Below are 23,717 nucleotides of genomic sequence, written 5' to 3' on the forward strand. Positions count from 1 at the left end.
AGCAAGTGGTAGGTATCGTAGCATAGGCATATCAATAGAGCAGGCATCTAGCAAGCAAAGATAGAAGTGATTTCGAGGGTATGGTCATCTTGCCTGCAAAGTTCTCCGAGTTGACAGTAGCTTGATCCTCGTAAGCGTACTCAACGGGTTCCTCGATCACGTACTTGTCTCCCGGCTCTACCCAAAGCAATAACACAAGCAAAGGGAGACACAATCAACCACGGTGCAATGCGCAACCAACATGATGCAAAACATGGCATGATATGCGGGATGTGATATGCGATACATATGCATGTTTCGGAAAGGAAAGATTGAACCTGGCCTCAACTTGGAAAACCAAGAGTGCCACTGGAAAGATGAGTTGATTTTGGTCGAAATCGATATAAAGATCACCGGAATCGGATGCACGGTTTGCAAATGTCAGGCAAAACAAATATGGCACCGATGTGCGATTAACAGCACGAGGCCATCTAAATGCATCAAGAACAACAAGCTACTGCACTCTAACATAACAACAAAGCACATGTCAGCGTTCCACTCAAGATGCTTGACAAAAGATGAACACTGATCTACGGCTAATTCACTCAATAACAGGTTCAAACAAGCATGGAAAAAGTGCAAAAGATAACAGGTTACAGACTTAGTGAAAATAACAACATGTCAGGAATTTAACACCAGGAAGCAATGTTTAGAGCAAGATAACAACATGCTACAGGAACATAACATGGCAAAGAAAGGCATGGCATGAAGCTACTCAAAGCATACAACAAAAGTCCCTTACTGACCATAAGCCAAAAGGGATCAGAAAATACAATGGCAACCATGTGAACATAGCAAGTTTCGTTAACAGATTCAGACTTAGCAGAAAACTGGAACATGCCAAAACAGATTCACGTAGGCATGTTTGCGAGCTCGATGCACTCACCACAAGGCATTGCATGAGAAACTAAGCATACACCCAGCAAGTAGACATGATAAATAAGCTAACCATGGCAAGAACACACTCATAGCATGCAAGGATAAACTATAACAACCTCGGCAAAAATGCTTAACACGTAAACATTCTGCGAGGAACATTTTATAGCAAAAGTAGAGCTCGATTGAGTCAAGCTAGGGTGCTCCATAATTGCAAACAAAGACATGGATGGATAGAGCATAACATTATCTCAAAAACATCCTTACTGAACATGCTCAAAAGAGGCATGGATCACTCTGTAGCAACAAGAATACATGGCATAAAAATATTAACAGGGCAAAAACAGAAGATTTCTAAGTCCCCGGAATCAGCAACATCACGAGAGCTACTTTGCATGCTTGTGCTAGTCACCACAAATATCACAAAAATACATGGCATACACCCCTGTAAAGATGGCATGGCATACTTCAAAACACATGTAGGGCTCAAGATCATAGGAGGCACATATTAATCATGGCAAAAATGACAAATGTCCAATTACTGATAAGAATATGAAACTAACATTACATAGCACTCTTGCAACAACATTTAGGGCATCAAGAAGAACTCAAATGAACATGGTGCAATGCAATCAAATGAAGTACTCATCGAGACGAACAATTTGACATGCTACATGCCCAAAACGGAGCCACAAATGATGAGTTATGATGCGATGAAGAATGCAAAAAAATACTGGGACTTAGGGAAAAAGTCAACCGGCTAGGGTTTCGTCCAGATCTGGATCGGGATCGGGCACGAAAATCGAAGTTCGCCGGGGCTTCGCCGGAAACGCGCCGGAGTTGAGGGAGGTGGCCAGAACGTACTTGGAGGAGGCGGGCGAGGTTGGCGCCGGGCGGTGAGGAGGCGCACGCCAGTGCAGGGCGGTCGGCGACGGTGGCCGCGGTGGCGTGGTGGCACCGGCGATGGAGAAGCGCGGCGGCCGGCAAGCAGGAGGAGCGGCGGCGCGGCGAAGGGGCGGCGGCTTCGGCAGGGTCGTCGGCGGGCGGCGGCGGAGGAGTACGGGCCCGCTGGGGCGGATCTGGGCCCTGCGGGCCTCGGCAGTGGTGGGTCGGCGGCGATGACGTGGCGCCACGGGAGAGGCTGAGGCGGTGGGGTGGACGCGTCCGGTCCGTGTTGGGGAACTTTGCAGAAAACAAAAATTTTCCTACGGTTTCACCAAGATCCATCTAGGAGTTCATCTAGCAACGAGTGATTGGATTGCATCTACATACCTTTGCAGATCACGCGCAGAAGCGTTCAAAGAACGGGGATGAGGAAGGTGTACTCGACGTGATTCAAATCACCGGAGATCCTAGCGCCGAGCGGACGGCACCTCCGCGTTCAACTCACGTATGGTCAGCGTAACGTCTCCTCCTTCTTGATCCAGCAAGGGGGGAGGAGAGGTTGAGGAAGATGGCTCCAGCAGCAGCACGACGACGTGGTGGTGATGGAGCTGCAGTACTCCGGCAGGGCTTCACTAAGCACTATGGAGGAGGAGGATGTGTTGGAGAGGGAGAGGGAGGCAACAAAGGTGTGTTGTGAGAGGCCCTCCTTTCCCCACTATATATAGGGAGTCCAAGGGGGGGGGGGTCGCCGGCCCTAGGAGATCCAATCTCCTAGGGGGGTGCGGCCAAGGGAGGAATCCCTCCTCCCCAAGGCACCTAGGAGGTGCCTTCCCCTTTTGGGACTCTTCCCTTCCTTGAACCCTAGGCACATGGGCCTCTTGGGGCTGGTTCCCTTGGCCCATATAGGCCAAGGCGCACCCCCTACAGCCCATGTGCCCCCCCGGGGCAGGTGGCCCCACCCGGTGGACCCCCGCGACCCTTCCGGTGGTCCCTGTACAATACCGGTGACCCCGAAACTTGTCCCGATGCCCGAAATAGCACTTCCTATATATAATTCTTTACCTCCGGACCATTCCGGAACTCCTCGTGACGTCCGGGATCTCATCCGGGACTCCGAACAACATTCGGGTTACTGCATATACATATCCCTACAACCCTAGCGTCACCGAACCTTAAGTGTGTAGACCCTACGGGTTCGGGAGACACGTAGACATGACCGAGAAGACTCTCCGGCCAATAACCAACAGCAGGATCTGGATACCCATGTTGGCTCCCACATGCTCCTCGATGATCTCATCGGATGAACCACGATGTCGAGGATTCAAGCAACCTCGCATACAATTCCCTTTGTCAATCGGTATGTTACTTGCCCGAGATCCGATCGTTGGTATCCCAATACCTCGTTCAATCTCGTTACCGGCAAGTCACTTTACTCGTACCGTAATGCATGATCCCGTGACCAGACACTGGGTCACTTTGAGCTCATTATGATGATGCATTACCGAGTGGGCCCAGTGATACCTCTCCGTCATATGGAGTGACAAATCCGAGTCTTGATCCGTGTCAACCCAACAGACACTTTCAGAGATACCCGTAGTATACCTTTATAGTCACCCAGTTACGGTGTGACGTTTGGCACACCCAAAGCACTCCAACGGTATCCGGGAGTTACACGATCTCATGGTCTAAGGAAAAGATACTTGACATTGGAAAACTCTAGCAAACGAACTATACGATCTTATGCTATGTTTAGGATTGGGTCTTGTCCATCACATCATTCTCCTAATGATGTGATCTCGTTATCAATGACATCCATTGTCCATAGTGAGGAAACCATGACTATCTGTTGATCAACGAGTTAGTCAACTAGAGGCTTACTAGGGACATGTTGGTGTCTATTATTCACACATGTATTACGATTTCCGGATAACACAATTATAGCATGAATAAAGACAATTATCATGAACAAGGAAATATAATAATAATGCTTTTATTATTGCCTCTAGGGCATATTTCCAAAAGTCTCCCACTTGCACTAGAGTCAATAATCTAGTTACATTGTGATGAATCGAACACCCATGAAATTTTGGTGTTGATCATGTTTTGCTCTAGGGAGAGGTTTAGTCAACGGATCTGCTACATTGAGGTCCGTATGTACTTTACAAATATCTATGTCTCCATCTTGAACATTTTCATGAATCGAGTTGAAGCGACGCTTGATGTGCCTTGTCTTCTTGTGAAACCTGGGCTCCTTGGCAAGTGCAATAGCTCCAGTGTTGTCACAGAAGAGTTTGATTGGCCCCGACGCATTGGGTATGACTCCTAGGTCGGTGATGAACTACTTCACACAAATTGCTTCATGCGCTGCCTCCGAGGCTGCCGTGTACTCCGCTTCACATGTAGATCCCGCCACGACGCTCTGCTTGCAACTGCACCAGCTTACTTCCCCACCATTCAAAATATACACGTATCCGGTTTGTGACTTAGAGTCATCCAAATCTGTGTCGAAGCTAGCGTCGACGTAACCTTTTACGACGAGCTCTTCGTCACCTCCATAAACGAGAAACATTTCCTTAGTCCTTTTCAGGTACTTCAGGATATTCTTGACCGCTGTCCAGTGTTCCTTGCCGGGATTACTTTGGTACCTTCCTACCAAACTTACGGCAAGGTTTACATCAGGTCTGGTACACAGCATGGCATACATAATAGACCCTATGGCTGAGGCATAGGGGATGGCACTCATCTCTTCTATATCTTCTGCCGTGGTCGGACATTGAGCTAAGCTCAATTTCACACCTTGCAACACAGGCAAGAACCCCTTCTTAGACTGATCCATATTGAACTTCTTCAATATCTTATCAAGGTATGTGCTTTGTGAAAGACCTATGAGGCGTCTTGATCTATCTCTATAGACCTTGATGCCTAATATATAAGCAGCTTCTCCAAGATCCTTCATTGAAAAACACTTGTTCAAGTAGGCCTTTATGCTTTCCAAGAATTCTATATCATTTACCATCAACAGTATGTCATCCACATATAATATGAGAAATGCTACAGAGCTCCCACTCACTTTCTTGTAAACGCAGGCTTCTCCATAAGTCTGCGTAAACCCAAACGCTTTGATCATCTCATCAAAGCGAATGTTCCAACTCCAAGATGCTTGCACCAGCCCATAAATCGAGCATTGGAGCTTGCAGACCTTGTCAGCATTCTTAGGATCGACAAAACCTTCCGGCTGCATCATATACAATTCTTCCTTAAGGAAACCATTAAGGAATGCCGTTTTGACGTCCATTTCCCATATTTCATAATCATAGAATGCGGCTATTGCTAACATGATTCGGACGGACTTCAGCTTCGCTACCGGTGAGAAAGTCTCATCGTAGTCAACCCCTTGAACTTGTCAATAACCCTTAGCGACAAGCTGAGCTTTATAGATGGTCACATTACCATCCGCGTCTGTCTTCTTCTTAAAGATCCATTTATTTTCTATGGCTCGCCGCTCAACGGGCAAGTCAGTCAAAGTCCATACTTCGTTTTCATACATGGATCCTATCTCGGATTTCATGGCTTCTAGCCATTTGTCAGAATCCGGGCCCGCCATTGCTTCTTCATAGTTAGAAGGTTCTCCGTTGCCTAACAACATGATTTCCAAGACAGGGTTGCCGTACCACTCTGGTGCGGAACGTGTCCTTGTGGACCTACGAATTTCAGTAGGAGCTTGATCAGAAGTATCTTGATCATTATCATTAACTTCCTCTCGGTGCAGGCACCTCAGGAACATTTTCTTGAGTTGCGCTATTTTCCGGTTCAAGAGGTAATACTTCATCAAGTTCTACTTTCCTCCCACTTACTTCTTTCAAGAGAAACTCCTTCTCTAGAAAGGATCCATTCTTGGCAACAAAGATCTTGCCTTCGGATCTGAGGTAGAAGGTATACCCAATAGTTTCTTTAGGGTATCCTATGAAGATGCATTTTTCCGACTTGGGTTTGAGCTTTTCAGGTTGAAGTTTCTTGACATAAGCATCACATCCCGAAACTTTCAGAAACGACAGCTTAGGTTTCTTCCCAAACCATAATTCAAACGGTGTCGTCTCAACGGATTTCGACGGAGCCCTATTTAAAGTGAATACGGCAGTCTCTAAAGCATAGCCCCAAAAAGATAGCGGTAAATCGGTAAGAGACATCATAGATCGCACCATATCTAATAGAGTGCGATTACGACGTTCGGACACACCATTACGCTGAGGTGTTCCAGGTGGCGTGAGCTGTGAAACTATTCCATATTTTCTTAAGTGTGTGCCAAACTCGTGACTCAAGTATTCTCCTCCACGATCTGATCGCAGGAACTTGATTTTCTTGTCACGTTGATTTTCAACCTCACTCTGAAATTCCTTGAACTTTTCAAAGGTCTCAGACTTGTGTTTCATTAAGTAGACATACCCTTATCAGTGAGGGTGAGAACATAACGATAGCCACCGCGAGCCTCAACACTCATTGGACCACACACATCAGTATGTATGATTTCCAATAAGTTGGTTGCTCGCTCCATTGCTCCTAAGAACAGAGTCTTGGTCATTGTACCCATGAGGCATGGTTCACACGTGTCAAATGATTCATAATCAAGAGACTCTAAAAGTCCATCAGCATGGAGATTCTTCATGCGTTTGACACCTATGTGACCAAGGCGGCAGTGCCACAAGTATGGGGAGCTATCATTATCAATCTTACATCTTTTGGTACTCACACTATGAACATGTGTAGCATTACGCTCGAGATTCATTAAGAATAAACCATTCACCATCGGAGCATGACCATAAAACATATCTCTCATATAAATAGAACAACCATTATTCTCGGATTTAAATGAGTAGCCATCTCGAATTAAACGAGATCCTGATACAATGTTCATGCTCAAAGCTGGCAGTAAATAACAATTATTAAGGTTTAAAACTAATCCCGAAGGCAAATGTAGAGGTAGCGTGCCGACGGCGATCACATTGACCTTGGAACCATTCCCGACGCGCATCGTCACCTCGTCCTTTGCCAGTCTCCGCTTATTCCGCAGCTCCTGCTTTGAGTTACAAATGTGAGCAACCGCACCGGTATCAAATACCTAGGAGCTACTACGAATACTGGTAAGGTACACATCAATTACATGTATATCACATATAGCTTTTGTTTTGCCGGGCTTCTTGTCCGCTAAGTATTTGGGGCAGTTCCGCTTCCAGTGACCACTTCCCTTGCAATTAAAGCACCCAGTCTCAGGCTTGGGTCCATTCTTTGGCTTCTTCCCGGTAGCTTGCTTGCCGGGCGCGGCAACTCCCTTGTCGTCCTTCTTGAAGTTCTTCTTACCCTTGCCTTTCTTGAACTTAGTGGTTTTATTCACCATCAACACTTGATGTTCCTTTTGGACTTCTACCTCTGCTGATTTCAGCATTGCAAATACCTCAGGAATGGTCTTTTCCATCCCCTGCATATTGAAGTTCATCACAAAGTTCTTGTAGCTTGGTGGAAGCGACCGGAGGATTCTGTCAATGACCGCGTCATCCGGGAGATTAACTCCCAGCTGAGTCAAGCGGTTATGTAACCCAGACATTGTGAGTATGTGCTCACTGACAGAACTATTTTCCTCCATCTTACAGCTGAAGAACTTGTCGGAGACTTCATATCTCTCGACCCGGGCACGAGCTTGGAAAACCATTTTCAGCTCTTCGAACATCTCGTATGCTCCGTGTCTCTCAAAACGTTTTTGGAGCCCCGGTTCTAAGCTGTAAAGCATGCCGCACTGAACGAGGGAGTAATCATCAGCACGTGTCTTCCAAGCGTTCATAACGTCTTGGTTCTGTGGGACGGGTGGGTCACCTAGCGGTGCTTGTAGGACATAATGTTTCTTGGCAACTATGAGGATGATCCTCAGGTTCCAGACCCAGTCCGTATAGTTGCTGCCATCGTCTTTCAGCTTGGTTTTCTCTAGGAACGCGTTGAAGTTGAGGACTACGTTGGCCATTTGATCTACAAGACATATTGTAAACATTTTAGACTAAGTTCATGATAATTAAGTTCATCTAATCAAATTATTCAATGAACTCCCACTTAGATAGACATCCCTCTAGTCATCTAAGTATAACATGATCCGAGTTAACTGGGCCATGTCCGATCATCACGTGAGACGGACTAGTCAACATCGGTGAACATCTTCATGTTGATCATATCTTATATACGACTCATGCTCGACCTTTCAGTCTTCTGTGTTCCGAGGCCATGTCTGTACATGCTAGGCTCGTCAAGTCAACCTAAGTGTTTGCATGTGTAAATCTGTCTTACACCCGTTGTATGTGAACGTTAGAATCTAACACCCGATCATCACGTGGTGCTTCGAAACAACGTACTGTCGCAACGGTGCACAGTTAGGGGGAACACTTTCTTGAAATTATTATGAGGGATCATCTTATTTACTACCGTCGTTCTAAGTAAACAAGATGCAAAACATGATAAACATCACATGCAATCAAATAATAATAGTGACATGATATGGCCAATATCACATAGCTCCTTTGATCTCCATCTTGGGGCTCCATGATCATCTTGTCACCGGCATGACACCATGATCTCCATCATCATGTCTCCATGAAGTTGCTCGCCAACTATTACTTCTACTACTACGGCTAACGCGTTTAGCAATAAAGTAAAGTAATTTACATGGCGTTTCTCAATGACACGCAGGTCATACAAAAACTAAAGACAACTCCTATGGCTCCTGCCGGTTGTCATACTCACCGACATGCAAGTCGTGATTCCTATTACAATAGCATGAACATCTCATACATCACATATATATCATTCATCATTCATCACAACTTTGGTCATATCATATCACAAAGCACTTAATGCAAAAACAAGTTAGACGTCCTCTAATTGTTGTTGCAAGTTTTATGTGGCTGAAATAGGGTTCTAGCAAGAACGTTTTCTTACCTATGTGAAAGCCACAACGTGATTTGTCAACTTCTATTTACCCTTCATAAGGACCCTTTTCATCGAATCCGCTCCAACTAAAGTGGGAGAGACAGACACCCGCTAGCCACCTTACGCAACTAGTGCATGTTAGTCGGTGGAACCGGTCTCACGTAAGCGTACGTGTAAGGTTGGTCGGGGCCGCTTCATCCCACAATACCGCTGAAGCAAGATAAGACTAGTAGCGGGAAGAAAGTTGAGAACATCTACACCCACAACAAATTTGTGTTCTACTCGTGCAAGAGAACTACGCATAGACCTAGCTCTGATACCACTATTGGGGAACGTTGCAGAAAACAAAAAATTTCCTACGGTTTCACCAAGATCCATCTAGGAGTTCATCTAGCAATGAGTGATCGGATTACATCTACATACCTTTGTAGATCACGCGCGGAAGCGTTCAAAGAACGGGGATGAGGAAGGTGTACTCGACGTGATTCAAATCACCGGAGATCCTAGCGCCGAACGGACGGCACCTCCACGTTCAACACACGTACGGTCAGCGTAACGTCTCCTCCTTCTTGATCCAGCAACGGGGGAGGAGAGGTTGAGGAAGATGGCTCCAGCAGCAGCACGACGGGGTGGTGGTGATGGAGTTGCAGTACTCCGGCAGGGCTTCGCTAAGCACTATGGAGGAGGAGGATGTGTTAGAGAGGGAGAGGGAGGCAACAAAGGCGTGTTGTGAGAGGCCCTCCTTTCCCCACTATATATAGGGAGTCCAAGGGGGGGCGCCGGCCCTAGGAGATCCAATCTCCTAGGGGGGTGCGGCCAAGGGAGGAATCCCTCCTCCCCAAGGCACCTCGGAGGTGCCTTCCCCTTTTGGGACTCTTCCCTTCCTTGAACCCTAGGCGCATGGGCCTCTTGGGGCTGGTTCCCTTGGCCCATATAGGCCAAGGCGCACCCCCTACAGCCCATGTGGCCCCCCGGGGCAGGTAGCCCCACCCGGTGGACCCCCGGTACCCTTCCGGTGGTCCCGGTACAATACCGGTGACCCCGAAACTTGTCCCGATGCCCGAAATAGCACTTCCTATATATAATTCTTTACCTCCGGACCATTTCGGAACTCCTCGTGATGTCCGGGATCTCATCCGGGACTCCGAACAACATTCGTGTTACTGCATATACATATCCCTACAACCCTAGCGTCACTGAACCTTAAGTGTGTAGACCCTACGGGTTCGGGAGACACGTAGACATGACCGAGACGACTCTCCGGCCAATAACCAACAGCAGGATCTGGATACCCATGTTGGCTCCCACATGCTCCTCAATGATCTCATCGGATGAACCACGATGTCGAGGATTCAAGCAACCCCGCATACAATTCCCTTTGTCAATCGGTATGTTACTTGCCCGAGATCCGATCGTCGGTATCCCAATACCTCGTTCAATCTTGTTACCGGCAAGTCACTTTACTCGTACCGTAATGCATGATCCCGTGACCAGACACTTGGTCACTTTGAGCTCATTATGATGATGCATTACCGAGTGGGCCCAGTGATACCTCTTCGTCATACAGAGTGACAAATCCCAGTCTTGATCCGTGTCAACCCAACAGACACTTTTAGAGATACCCGTAGTATACCTTTATAGTCACCCAGTTACGTTGTGACGTTTGGCACACCCAAAGCACTCCTACAGTATCCGGGAGTTACACAATCTCATGGTCTAAGGAAAAGATACTTGACATTGGAAAACTCTAGCAAACGAACTATACGATCTTTTGCTATGTTTAGGATTGGGTCTTGTCCATCACATCATTCTCCTAATGATGTGATCTCATTATCAATGACATCCAATGTCCATAGTCAGGAAACCATGACTATCTGTTGATCAACGAGCTAGTCAACTAGAGGCTTACTAGGGACATGTTGGTGTCTATTATTCACACATGTATTACGATTTCTGGATAACACAATTATAGCATGAATAAAGACAATTATCATGAACAAGGAAATATAATAATAATGCTTTTATTATTGCCTCTAGGGCATATTTCCAATAGTCCGATCCAGACGTGTCCGGCGGCGCGGGGAAGAAGAGGCTAGGGTTAGGGATCCGGATTTTTCGGGGGAAGTTGCCTTTTTATAGGTAGAGGGAGCTAGGAGGCTCCAAATTGAGCACGGTTTGTGGCCACGCGATCGTGATGGAACGACCGAGACGATGGAGGGGGTTTAGGTGGGTTTTGGGACACTTTGGAAAGGTGTTGGGCTGCAACACACACGAGGCCTTCTCGGTTCCTCGGTTAACCGTTGGAGTATCAAACGAAGTCCAAATGGCACGAAACTTGACAGGCGGTGTACCAGTAGTATACCAAGGCCGCTTGGCAAGTCTCGGTCCAATCCGAGAACGTTTAACACCCGCACATGAAAAGAGGTAAAACGGGACACCGGAGGACATAGGAGCCCCGGAATGCAAAACGGACAACAGGGAAAATGCTCGGATGCATGAGATGAACACGTATGCAGATGCGATGCACATGATGACATGATATGGCATGCATGACAAAGACAAAAACAACACAAAGACAAAAACCCAACAACGAGGAAATAACATAACTTAGTGCCGAAAATGGCAAGTTGGAATACAACTATGGCAGGTTACATACAGGGTGTTACATTCTCCTCCTTCAGCAGGTCGAGCTCGTGGCAGAGCTTCACCTTGTCCTCCTGATGTTGCAGGATTTCGCTGGTCACCTTCTTCTCTGAGGCAATGCTCTTCTTCAGCAGCATCACCAAGCCGGCGGTCAACTCCCCCGGCTCATTGAGCTCAGCGGGCATGTCGTCGAGGCTCTCCTTCAGCAGCTCCACCAAGCCATGGATGAACTCTTTCTGCTTATTGAGGTGCTTATTGATCTGATCGGGCATGCCGTCGAGGGATAACGACTGCAGCGCCGCATGTTCGCCTCCGCGTCTAGGGCGCTGCTGGGAGCCATCGCCTGCCCGTCAGAGATCTTTCGAGGTCTCTGCGTGGCGGTGAGCCCTCTTTTTTTCGCAGCCTTGGTTGACGCTCCCTTGTTACGAGTAGTTCTCGACCTAGAGCTCTGCACACCGGCCATGGCAAGGACGGACGAAGAAGGAGGACTTATGAGGAGGAAGGTAGAGTAATTTTCGGTTAGGTAGTTCCCCTTTTTATAACCTAAGTACTAGCACTAGTACGAAAACCTACATAGTGGGAACACGTTCAGGTTTGGTACGTACTGGTAGGTGTGAGCAGGTTTGCACTTAACTGTAGCACTAGTACTTTCGAATGTGATGGGAACAAGGTAAAGATTAATTGATGGTTTTCGGTTTTGAGGCCCGAAACGGCTCCCGATGAGTTTAGTGGAACATAAATTTCAAGTAGACTACACTGCTCAGATGCATAAATATTATGTTATTGTCAAAAATTGGCACAAAATACGAAGGAGACCAATGGAAGTACTACTACTAGCAACCCATGATTTAACTACTCGCATGCGTGCAGTAGTACGCGCATGTCTTTCTTCCGCCCTCACGTCTACTCAATTTGCATGCACTGTATTAATTGACCATCAATGAAGTGAAGGACTTTACACGTGTCAAATTATCACATGGGGTGGATCTTGGTACAAAATTGCGTCCGCCCGTGTACCCGCATGTGTGTGCGAGGGAATGAGTGCGTGCGTGGCGTGTGTGCTCTCTTCGCTTCGTGCATGTACCGCTAGTGCGGCTCAGGGAGGACGAGTACATTCTACTAGAACCAGCAGCAAGTCACTGTGATCAATCCACACAAGGATGTCGGGACAACGCCTCCACATGTGCCACGTGGCTTCATGAACTGTAAGAGAGACACTATGTAGCGTGCCATTGTGTTTTGGACATACTCGAAGTACTAGTAAGGTACACGTGCATTGCACGCGTCAGAATTTGCAACCAAATTATGAATAAATACCACACTATAGCATGTAAGCTCTGAGTCATATATGCCTGATGTAGACCTTCATTTAATTCTTATAGTTCATCTCATTCAAAATCAATTAGTTTTTATAAAAAACCTAGGGCCTCTTTGATTCGTAGGATTTCCAAAACGCAGGAATAGGAAGAACATGGGATTAGAGTGGAATGTCATCTTGAATCCTAAAGGATGGTACAAGTGTTTGATTGTGCATAGAAAAAATGCAAAATTCTTTCAAAGAGGTTTGAGTGGATGGGATGTTTCCTACGAAATCTAGTGCAAATGAATCATATGAAAAAATTCCTGTGGTTTACAATCCTACGAATCAAACAACCAAGATAGGAAAAATTCCTAAGGATTAGAATCCTCCAAAATTCATTCGAGAATCCTTTGAATCAAAGAAGCCCTTAATCTATTTTATGATTCATGGAATTGTGCGTTGTAAAGCATAAAGTAAAAACAAATAAAGGCAATTCAACAAGCAAAAAAGTTTTGGTAGTTATGATATGGAAGATTCTAGAACAAAGGAGAACCACTGTTGTTTTGAGATTTGTGCATTATTCTTAAGTTCAACCATGGTGTCTGCTAGATTGTACATGTGGCAAAATCTGGTGGTGGCTAGAAGATGGTGCGAGGGGCCGAGTGGAGGGAGACTATGAAGGAGTGCACAACTGCGAGATCGATATTTAGAGAGAGGGGCGAGAACATGCGCTGTTGCGTGCAGTGGCGGAGCCATGAAAAATGTTCCATGAGCTAGGGGCCAAGCATTGCTAATCCTTTACGAGGAGGGCCAATTCATCAACTTAAACCATTTACTAGCAATTGTCTAATGATCACATTCATATTAGCCTTGATATATAGTGATGTTAGGGGGGGCCTTCACTACAAAAAAATACACTTCCGTGATGATACGCGTTTGTCACAGTAGGTCACTTTTTTGTCATGCATGTACATCCATGACGATTTTATGACAGAATCAAGATAGTCATACATGTGCTATCGTAGAAGTGTTCCATGACATTACCAAAATTATCATCACGGAAGTGTCCACTTCCATGACTATAAATCGCGCGTCACAGAAGTGTGTCCGTCAAGGGTGACTGACACGTGGCATCCACCGTAACGAAACGCCATTAAGCTATCGGGTCGGGTTTTGGATCCGATAACCCGTTAACAGCCCCGACCAATGGGGAGTTTCCACGTGTAAAATCATCATTGGCTGGAGGAGACACATGTCAGGTCTGCGTTGGCACAGGTGTCACTCATCCAATGGGCGAGACGGGCCTATGATATGTTGACACATGGACCGACCCATCAACTTTAAATGGGCCTGCCCAACTGAAGGCCCACAAGATATTGCGGACCATAATGGGCCGGCCCAGCTAAAGGCCCACGAGATTTTGCGGACCATAATGGGCTGGCCCAGCTAAAGGCCCACAAGGTTTTGCGGGCCTTAATGGGCCGGCCCAGGTAAAGGCCCACAAGATTTTTGTGTGCCATAATGGGCTGGCCCAGGTAAAGGCCCACAAGATTCTTGTAGATCATAAGGGGCCGCCCAGCTAAAGGCCCGCGAGATTTCGCCGACATTAATGGGTCGGCCCAACTGTAAGCCCACAAGATTTTGAGGACCCTAGTAGGCCAGCCCATGAACTGGCTGCCATCTTTTGGGCCAAATACCGGCCCATATTTGATCCGCTCCATTAATGGCCTGCTACGCTTCGGGCCTAATAGTGGCCCATATGACATCCGGCCCATTAAAAGCCTACCACGTTCTGGGCCAAATTACGGCCCACATCTGGTCCGGCCCTTTAAGAGGCTTTGGGCTCAATTTTATGGCCCATATCAGATTCGGCCCATCAACTGGACACTATGGTTTTGGGCCCACTTGCTAAAGGCCCACTTAGTAATTTGGCCTGATAATAGTTTTGGCCTATTAAGGGCCCGTTTAAAATTTCGGCCCTATATTAATTTCGGCCTGTTAAAAGCCCATCATATAGTTGGGCCTAACTATGGCTCGGTTTGCATCTGGCCTGCTCGCAGCCGATATCTGATTGGGCCAAACAAGGACCGAAACAATTTTGGCCTGTTAAGAGCCCATGATTTGATTCACACAATCATGGGCCGGGGGTTCATTTCAGGCTGCTACTGGCCCGTGAGCTATTCGGCATGTTTCAGGCCCAACCTACATCGTGATTGCATGATGGCCCGATTATGTACCGTAATTTTATGGTTTAGCCGGTTTACTGCGAAGACAGGATATATATATACAGTAAAATAACTGCAACATCATGAATAAGAAAAAACCTAGACTATACAATAAAGAAATTATGACATATTACATCCACTGGTCATCAAAGTTCGCCACTATGATAATAAAGCACAAGCAGATAGCAGATTACATACACTGGGCATCAAAGATCGCCACCAGTGCAAATGAACACACCAAAAAAATAATATACAAAACCGACAACACTTCAATAGAGTTCAAGAAAGGTTAGCCCTGCTGGGGAGCTGCAGCGCAAGCAGCTGAGCAAGATGATGAGACTGCGCTTGTTCAACACTTATATCTTCCTCACTCTGAAAGATAAACAAGCAGACAGATGACACGTTTTGCACATAAAAGTATCAGTGCTGACAATTCATCACATTTCTTACTGACGAATAAAGTGACACAGTTTAAAATTGCATTAACACAATATGGTATTGTTCAGGTCAAGACATGGCAGGAAATGACATTGTGAAGGAGTTGGCAGCTTCACGACACCACTGGATTATAGATCAAGAACTCATAAGTTTCACTGGTTAGTGTGCTGTCAATTTATACCATTTCAGATTGGCAAATAAAGAGACGGTTTAAATAATAGTAGAATGATATGATATTGTTCATAGTTAAGACATTGCAGAATATGACATTGTGCTGTAGTGGGTAGGTTCACCACACCACTGGATTATGGATGAAGAACAGAAGCATACATGCAGTGCAAAAGAAGATCACTTGCTCTGTATAGTTTAATTTACATGGTATGAAGAAGGAACTTGGTTGTATAACTGAAAACTTAAATTGAGAAAGGACAAACTTTTGTTTATGAACTACATAATAAACTTTAAACAAGAAATTTGATGCAAACACCAAAAATAAATAGCTGTTGCAGTCATGCCTAACCAAATATATACAACAAAGTTTGAAGGCTTGAGATGGACAAACTTACATTATTGGTGAAGACAAGTTCTATAAAGGCCTTGTCCATGCTGATGGGGGGGGGGCAATTCAAGAAGTTTACCACAGAATATTCTTCAAAAGCATTGCCTTTATTCTACATTTTGTTAAGAGTAAATATAGATGTGATAATATACGAAAGAATGGAGAATATTTTCGATAAGATGAAGAGTGAGGCTACATAACCAAGTAGCTATAGATGTAAGTGCAGCGATACAGGAAAAAGGTAACGCCAAGAGCAATGCACAGCTAAACTTCTTCAGTACCAACCTTATGGTAAGAGTAAATATAGATCTGATGTGTAGAAAATGGAGGGCAAAGGAAAATAAGTTGCAGAGTGATGGTACATGAAGAACTACCTGTCATTATAATTAAGTACACTGATAAAGGACATCATGTACTTACAAGAACAATGTAGAGCTAAAAAAACATTGGCATTGGATATATTCTACACTAATGTAACCATTCATACAGATCAGGTAATTTGGAGCGAACAATTGATAAGCAAGCTATCATGCATACTGCTGTCACATAATGAACCAGGTATGTATGCAAGTACAGTGATACATGACAACAGGTACTAACAAGAGCAAAGCAGTGGGCAGCATATTTGTGATATCTTGTCGTTCTTGTCAAACCGGAATTCTTCTTCGAGCAGATTTCCTGCAAAAAAGATCCGTAAGGCACATGCGGAAAAGTAGAAGTTGAAATTGTCATGTGATTTCATAGACAGTACCTCATCCTGGGAATGAGACAAGTGCATAACAAGGTTTTTCCATTCAATGTCTTCTAAATTTAGCACAGGAGACTTGACCGGAAATTCGTTTATAGACTTACCATCAAAGTGTGATTTCCTCAGGTAACACCGATACTGCTGCAATGCTTCCTTGAAAAGCACAAGCAAGCTTTGCTCGTCATGACTATCCAGATTGACCCTCGCCTAGTTACAACAATGTATTGTAAATCATTGATGTGTTCAATCAGTAGAAAACAGGAAAATAACAACCATGAATAATAGCACCTACACGTAAGTTGGACAGGAAGATGTGAAAATGGTGTTTGTCTTCACAATAATCTTCCCATGATGGGAATATATGCACGTAGTCCCTAACAACATTGAAAGCATTGTCTTTTAAACTGGGAATAAATGGAATGGGGTTCCAATCTGCAGGAATTGGCCATCTCTACAGTTGGGATAGGTCTTCGGCCGGTGGACTTGCTGTACTTTTTGCTGGAGTGGGATTTTTCTGTGGTACAGCTGGTGCTATGGCAAATGAAATCGGTATACCTTTTGCTGGAGTGCAGGTCCAGTGTGGTGGGGCTAGTGGTGTGGCCAGTGAAATATGGGTACAGTCTGCTGGAGTCGGTCCTACGTTTTGTGTCACTGGTTGTACAACCAATATAACTGGGGTGCTATCTGATTTCTCTGACACCACCACGTTTTTCAAGGACTTTGCTGGTTCTCCTTCAGGTTCGGCAATCACCCTCTTCCTTTTTGATGTCTGATGCACAAGAATATCATTTGAGTGGAAAACATGGTATGATGACAGATGGAGTATGTATTGATAATGGATGGGCATGGCATCTCAACATATATGATGAGTAAACTAAGCAGATGGTGGTGCAACAAAGGAGAAGAAATGCAAGACAACATATGCAAGATACCCACAATCAATAAAACATTGCCAAATTAGAACAAGCACCTTGAGGGTGAACAGGACAGGCCATCTGCCTTTGACTCCTCGAGGTTAGAGTAGTCATTAGGATCATATTCTGAACAAGAATCAATAGTTGGGGATCTCATGAGTTTCATTGCATCCAGAATGGCACTCAATGCCTTGGTGCCAATTTTGTAAGTCATTGCAATGTTTAGCTTGAAGAGTGGACTGCTGCTAGTGCGACACAAAGCAGCTACACAGGTCGTAGTGTAGATATAATGGGAAAACCTTAAGCATCAGAGTAAAATCAGCAAAGTGGAACTTGCTGGAATATATGTGCTAGTATTGCCGATACGGCTAGAAAGGCTTCGGATACTAGCTCTCTTCAAGTGAAGGTGCGGTACTGTTAATATCAGTGTAACTCTGAAAGGCGACACAGCTCCCCGCATTTCCTTGCTATTATTATAGGATTCAAGTGGGCAGGCCACTACAAATCCTATTCCTATGTTTACAAGATCCTACGAATCAAAGAGGCTCAAAGTGTCCATCACAACCGACCGTATAGACCACTACACTGCAAGTGTCCCTGCTCATCTTCAGTACAAGGAACATACTGTACCACTATCATACTCCCTTCGTTCCAAAATATAAGTCTTGGTAGAGATTTCCACTATGGATCACATACAGATGTATCCAGATACATTTTAGAGTGTAGATTCACTCATTTTGCTCCATATGTAGTCCATGGAGGAATCTATACAAAGACTTGTATTTAGGAACGGAGAGAGTACATATTAAAGAAGAACGGAAGAGGAACATGGTAAAAAAGAGCAAGCAGATTTTGGATAATAAAATGTTGGTTGCGCAGTGCCCACACATGATGAACCAGAGCGCATTAAGAATTTAAATCCCAGCTGTCTCTCGACCATTTCAGGCGGTTGGATGGAGATCCTACGTCTACTAACCCTTCTTCTTCCTCGTGTCTGATTCTTCCCATACAGAACACCGCATGGGCTGCCGGCCGGACCACCGGCCCCCACCGCCTGTGTTCCTCCGGCACCCCCATCCCCCACCCGCGTCGAGTTTTCTTTGTTCAGTAAGGCCCCACAACCATCCAAGCCACTTCGATCACACCAGAGAACTCCGGTGAGCTCTAAAAAATCGACTGACCCAATTTTGAAATTTAGTCTACTGTGATTTAACTAGTGTGGAATATAAAAGGGGAAAACCATAAGCATTGGGAGTATAGTGTTGAGCATGCCATGGCGGATCTGAAGGTGCAAACCGGACAAAGGCAACTTCGCAACCAAGACAAGAAATCAGAGTAAAGCGGTGGCCATCTATTTTTTTGCTGCGATAAATAAGTTGAGCAGACATGAAAGAGTACCGCCTCTGGTGCGGCGCCGTGTACGCATCTGCTGAGAATTTTACGGTGCAACGGTAGCGATGGCTGTCGGCGGCATGGAAGCAGATCTAGGAGAGTAGATGGTGGCGGCGGGGCGCGGTGGACGAGACGGTCATAGGAGCGGCACCGGCAAGGTGGACGACGGCGGGGATGAAGCGAGAGGACGGGATGCAAGGGTCCCGGTCCGAAGCCGTGGATGAGAGAGGTCGATCTCTTGTAATGGACGGCGGTGTCGGGGTATCAGCTCCGGCATGGTGGAGGAGGACGACGGTGGATGGGGTGGCGGACGGCGGCGGACGGAGGAGGGTGGGCTGGAGAGGGTGTTTTGGCGCCCACGGAGTACGAATGGGGAAAAGGGAGGTAGAGAGGAAGGGGGAACCATGTATTCAGGGCGCGCTTGTCTCAAATGTGAGTAAATTTACAAAATTAGCCCCCGTTTCAAATTTCTACTACATCACAGCAACATTAGTCGTTTGGGGATAGGATGGTAATCTCGCATACACCGAATATTTGCCAATGAGAGTTTGTTTTTGGCGCCCACTGTGTATGAATATGAATCAGGGAAGGAGTCGATTTCGGCCGAGGACACATTGTGTTTTGGCGCCCATCGTGTATGAATCGGGTGAGAGGCGGTTACATCATGTTTGGGTGAAATTACAAACCTACCCCTATCAAAACCTATAGAAATCCAGCAGATAGGCTTTGCATGGCAGGGATAGGCAGTAGTGATTTCCATCTCGCAGATTTTGGTTTCGGGCAGTTACTATAACTTTCCCGCTTCGTTCAAATTTTGCAGAGTGCACGTTTACCGTGCCAACTCAATTCGCATCCCGTTTGTATTCTATTTTTTTCGGGTGGGACCCATTTTCAATTGGAATTACATTCTATATACATCATTTTTTATATATACTTTCAAAAGCACAACACTATTTATACATAAATATGGTTTACAAATGGCATGATCTCAGATTCATAAGGTTATATCCATCAATTTGGATTTTCAAATATTTGAAACCACTTTATGTTGAAATCCAATGTATGCATTCCTCGCTAACTGTCTCCAATTAATGTGTGTTTCATGCGGGCTTTTTTTACTTCTCAAACATGTATAATGTGTTTCACACACGCAACATATAGTGTAATCCTGTTTAGACATTAATTGCATATAAACCATGCATTGTTTGAAATTGAAGAATCTATGGATCACCAATATTGATAAACTATATAACATTACACGTGTGCCCAAATTCAAACGAATATGCATGTTTGATACACCAATTTGCGTTATGATATTATCGATGTCGTGATCTCCAGTTTAAATATTTGAATCTCCTTTAATCCAGATATTCGTCTCATATAGCTATCACTCTGGACCTATTCGCGTTCATCGTCTCTCAGGTATCTCTCGTGCTACCTGTATGTCGACAATGATCTTTTATCTTCGTAACACACTGATGGTACTCTCTCCCTCGACCTTCATCACTCTATCTCTCTCTAAGTATATCTCTCTCCCTGCTATGTGTCTCTAACTATGATTCTCCATGTGGAATCTCTTTCTCTCACACAAACACAAAACTTTGTCTACCGGGGTCTCATTTCTCTCTACTATTCCCATGTGTGCCACTCGCACACCCCTCATACAGAGATGCCTTTCGCTCCTTAGATATGAGAACCTACGACTCTTCCTCTTCAATATCTCTTTCTCACACACAAACACAAACTCTGTCTCCCAGGGTCTCATATTTCTCCATTGTTCTCTTGTATCTCGCTCACACACACCCTCTCTCCCTAGAGATATCTTGCGTTCCCTCGTATGTCTCTCTAGCTATCACTCTCGTTGTGAAATATCTTTCTCTCTCACAGACACAAAACTCCGTCTCTCTGGATCTCATTTCTCTCTGATATCTGTTTGTATGTGACTCACATGCACCCTCTCTCTATCTCTCTCACACCCACACACATAACCCAGCCTTCTGATCCACTCGACTCCTATCTCTAACGCACACTAGCTAGCATATTTATCTTTCTATTTATTTGTTTCTCCATCAACCTTCTTTCTCACCGTCACTATTGATTCCTATCACGCACACTACATATGTTTCTATCTATATGCAGTCATGTGCCCTCTCACACACATATATAAATTCACCCTTTGAACCACCTGACGGTCATCTCCAACACCCAAACTAGTGGATATCCCTCTAGCTAGCATCTCCATCTCTGTATCTATCTTTAGTATCTCCGTCAGCATTTCTTTCTCGCACGGAGTCTTGCTTCCTATCACCCATACTATATATGTCTCTCCATACATATGCATTTATAGGTTGGTCTGTTTTGCACAATCGTTGTGCCTCACTCCCTCTGCTCGCCATAGATGCATGCTCCAGCCCACGCCACTATCTCTTAAAGACAAAAACACATGCTCAATTGTCGGGCCTTCTTCCCTGCATTCTCACATGCATGCATATTGTCATACCGATCCGTCTCTCCCATGTCGTTGACCTTATGACTTATGTCTTCTTTCTTTTATCTCGATCATGCACGCGCGTAGACACGCGCATCCCACATATACATGTATACCTCTCACACATGCCCATTCAAGGTCTCTATGTCTCCATACGTAGTTAATTACCCTCAATCATAACGCCACATCGAATCGTTCTCCTCTTTTGTGCACATAACTTCCGCCTGGATGGGTAAAACACACACTCACAGTTAACAATCTCCTTCTAGCTACCCCCCCGCCTCTCACTCTTCCCCTATATACACGAAACCAATAAGACCATCCCTTTGTTTAATTCCCGCCTACAGGCACCATCGATATATAGTAGTCTTCCTCGGTGTCTCTCGAACAAACATGTTCTCTCGATGTCGACTCCTCTCACGCGCACACACCTTCTCTTCCCTCTCTACGGGCATTTTCTCTCTCGCACCCCATCATTGGTGGCCGCTGCCATACACATCACCTCTCTATGATGAAGCCATGCACACTTAAATTACATCCGCCACAGAGGACCCCGCGACAAACACACACACGCACACACACACACACCCACACACTAAGACTCCATCTCTCTCTCACTCTCTCTCACACACAAACACACACACACACGCTAGCACGCATGCATGCACCCCCCCACACACACTAAGACTCCATCTCTCTCTCTCACACACACACAAACTAAGACTCCATCTCTCTCTCTCCTCTCTCTCTCTCTCACACACACACACAAAGACTCCATCTCACACACACATGCTCTAGGCGGAGCATTTGTTCCTACCACCCTTCATCCAACCTTACCCGTATGATAAACAATCACCTTTATTTACTTGCATAACATGGACAAATTCCACTTTACTTTAGAAGTCAGCAAACTTATCATCTGTACCCTTATAAAAAATGAGCTGGCGGTGATGGTGTGCCTGCCATATTGTAATACAGACCGTCTGATCTATATCTGAGGATAGAAAGCAAACTATGATAATTTTACAAAAGATACCCGCACCTCTCTCCACATCATTATCTCCCGCAACCTCATTGCTCAGCAATTAAAAAAGGAATAAGTCTTGGGAACAATCTAGCATGCATGGTGGCCGCTGCCACCTGCCGACGCCGTCCATCCCCATGCCTCCGCCCATTCCGACCACCAGTCACCACCACGCTCCACTCCTCCTTGCCTTATCTCTCATCTTTCATTTTTTCGATGACATTCTCGAGATACCAGTTTTCCGATAAAATTCTCGAGATACCATTAGTTTTTACACATGGGATTACTCCTGCATGGGTCAATCACAATAGGTGTTTTGTAAAAAAATGCATATTGATGTTCCCTGCAATGCATGAGAATCTTGCTTGTAATTTTATAATGCAAATCACGAGCAGGAAGTGACATTTTTTAACACAACCACGTTAACATGGCCACATAAATCACAAGCTAAAGTAAATAACATTATACTTATATCCTGATGCAAGGTTGAGTACATGTCCGAAGAGTAGAGTCGCACACATGCACTCTGTCTCTCAGAATCTCTCTCTCACACACACACCAGTTATGTGACGCCCACTTAAGCAGACATGTATGTTACAATTTGTGCACCCGCGGGTAAATGTGATTCTGCACATTTATTTAAGCCAGAAGGCGAACCCAAAGTGTAGTTGCATTCATTCCCCTCCCACCGCCTCTTCTCTGGTCACCGTCACCCGGTAGCCATGGGCCGGCCAAAGGTAACAACATACGCCATACTCCCGCCGGAGCGGCGCTTTAATATGGAAATTTTAGTGGTCATGCATGCATCTTTTTGTGCTAGCACTCCTATATAAGGGTTGACCGGTCGCTTCCCACGGACGTGCGCTGGCGGTGGAAGAGGAAGGAGAAGGGAAGTGGGCTGTGGAGTAACGTTTTTCAATTTCTTAGGAAACTGCGTGCAATAATTGAGTAGTTTTGCAAACTACCAGTACTACACCTGAAACAGTTCAAAACCTATACTCCCTTGCCAGCGTGCGCTTCCCGCGTGAAACGGTCAGCGTCGCCCTGGAGCGTCAGTGCCGTATTCCTGCCCGGCCAGAGTGGAGGCGACCTCTCACTGGTGTCGGCTTTGAAGTTGTGCGACGGCCGAGAGAGCGCCGCTTCCCGGTGCACGCGACTGCTCCGCGTCGAGACTGGCCATAGACCCTGTTTGGATCCATGGGTTAGAGTTAGTTTGAGCT

Source organism: Triticum dicoccoides, chromosome 1A (genome assembly GCF_002162155.2).
Source record: "Triticum dicoccoides isolate Atlit2015 ecotype Zavitan chromosome 1A, WEW_v2.0, whole genome shotgun sequence".
NCBI classification, from domain to species: domain Eukaryota; kingdom Viridiplantae; phylum Streptophyta; class Magnoliopsida; order Poales; family Poaceae; genus Triticum; species Triticum dicoccoides.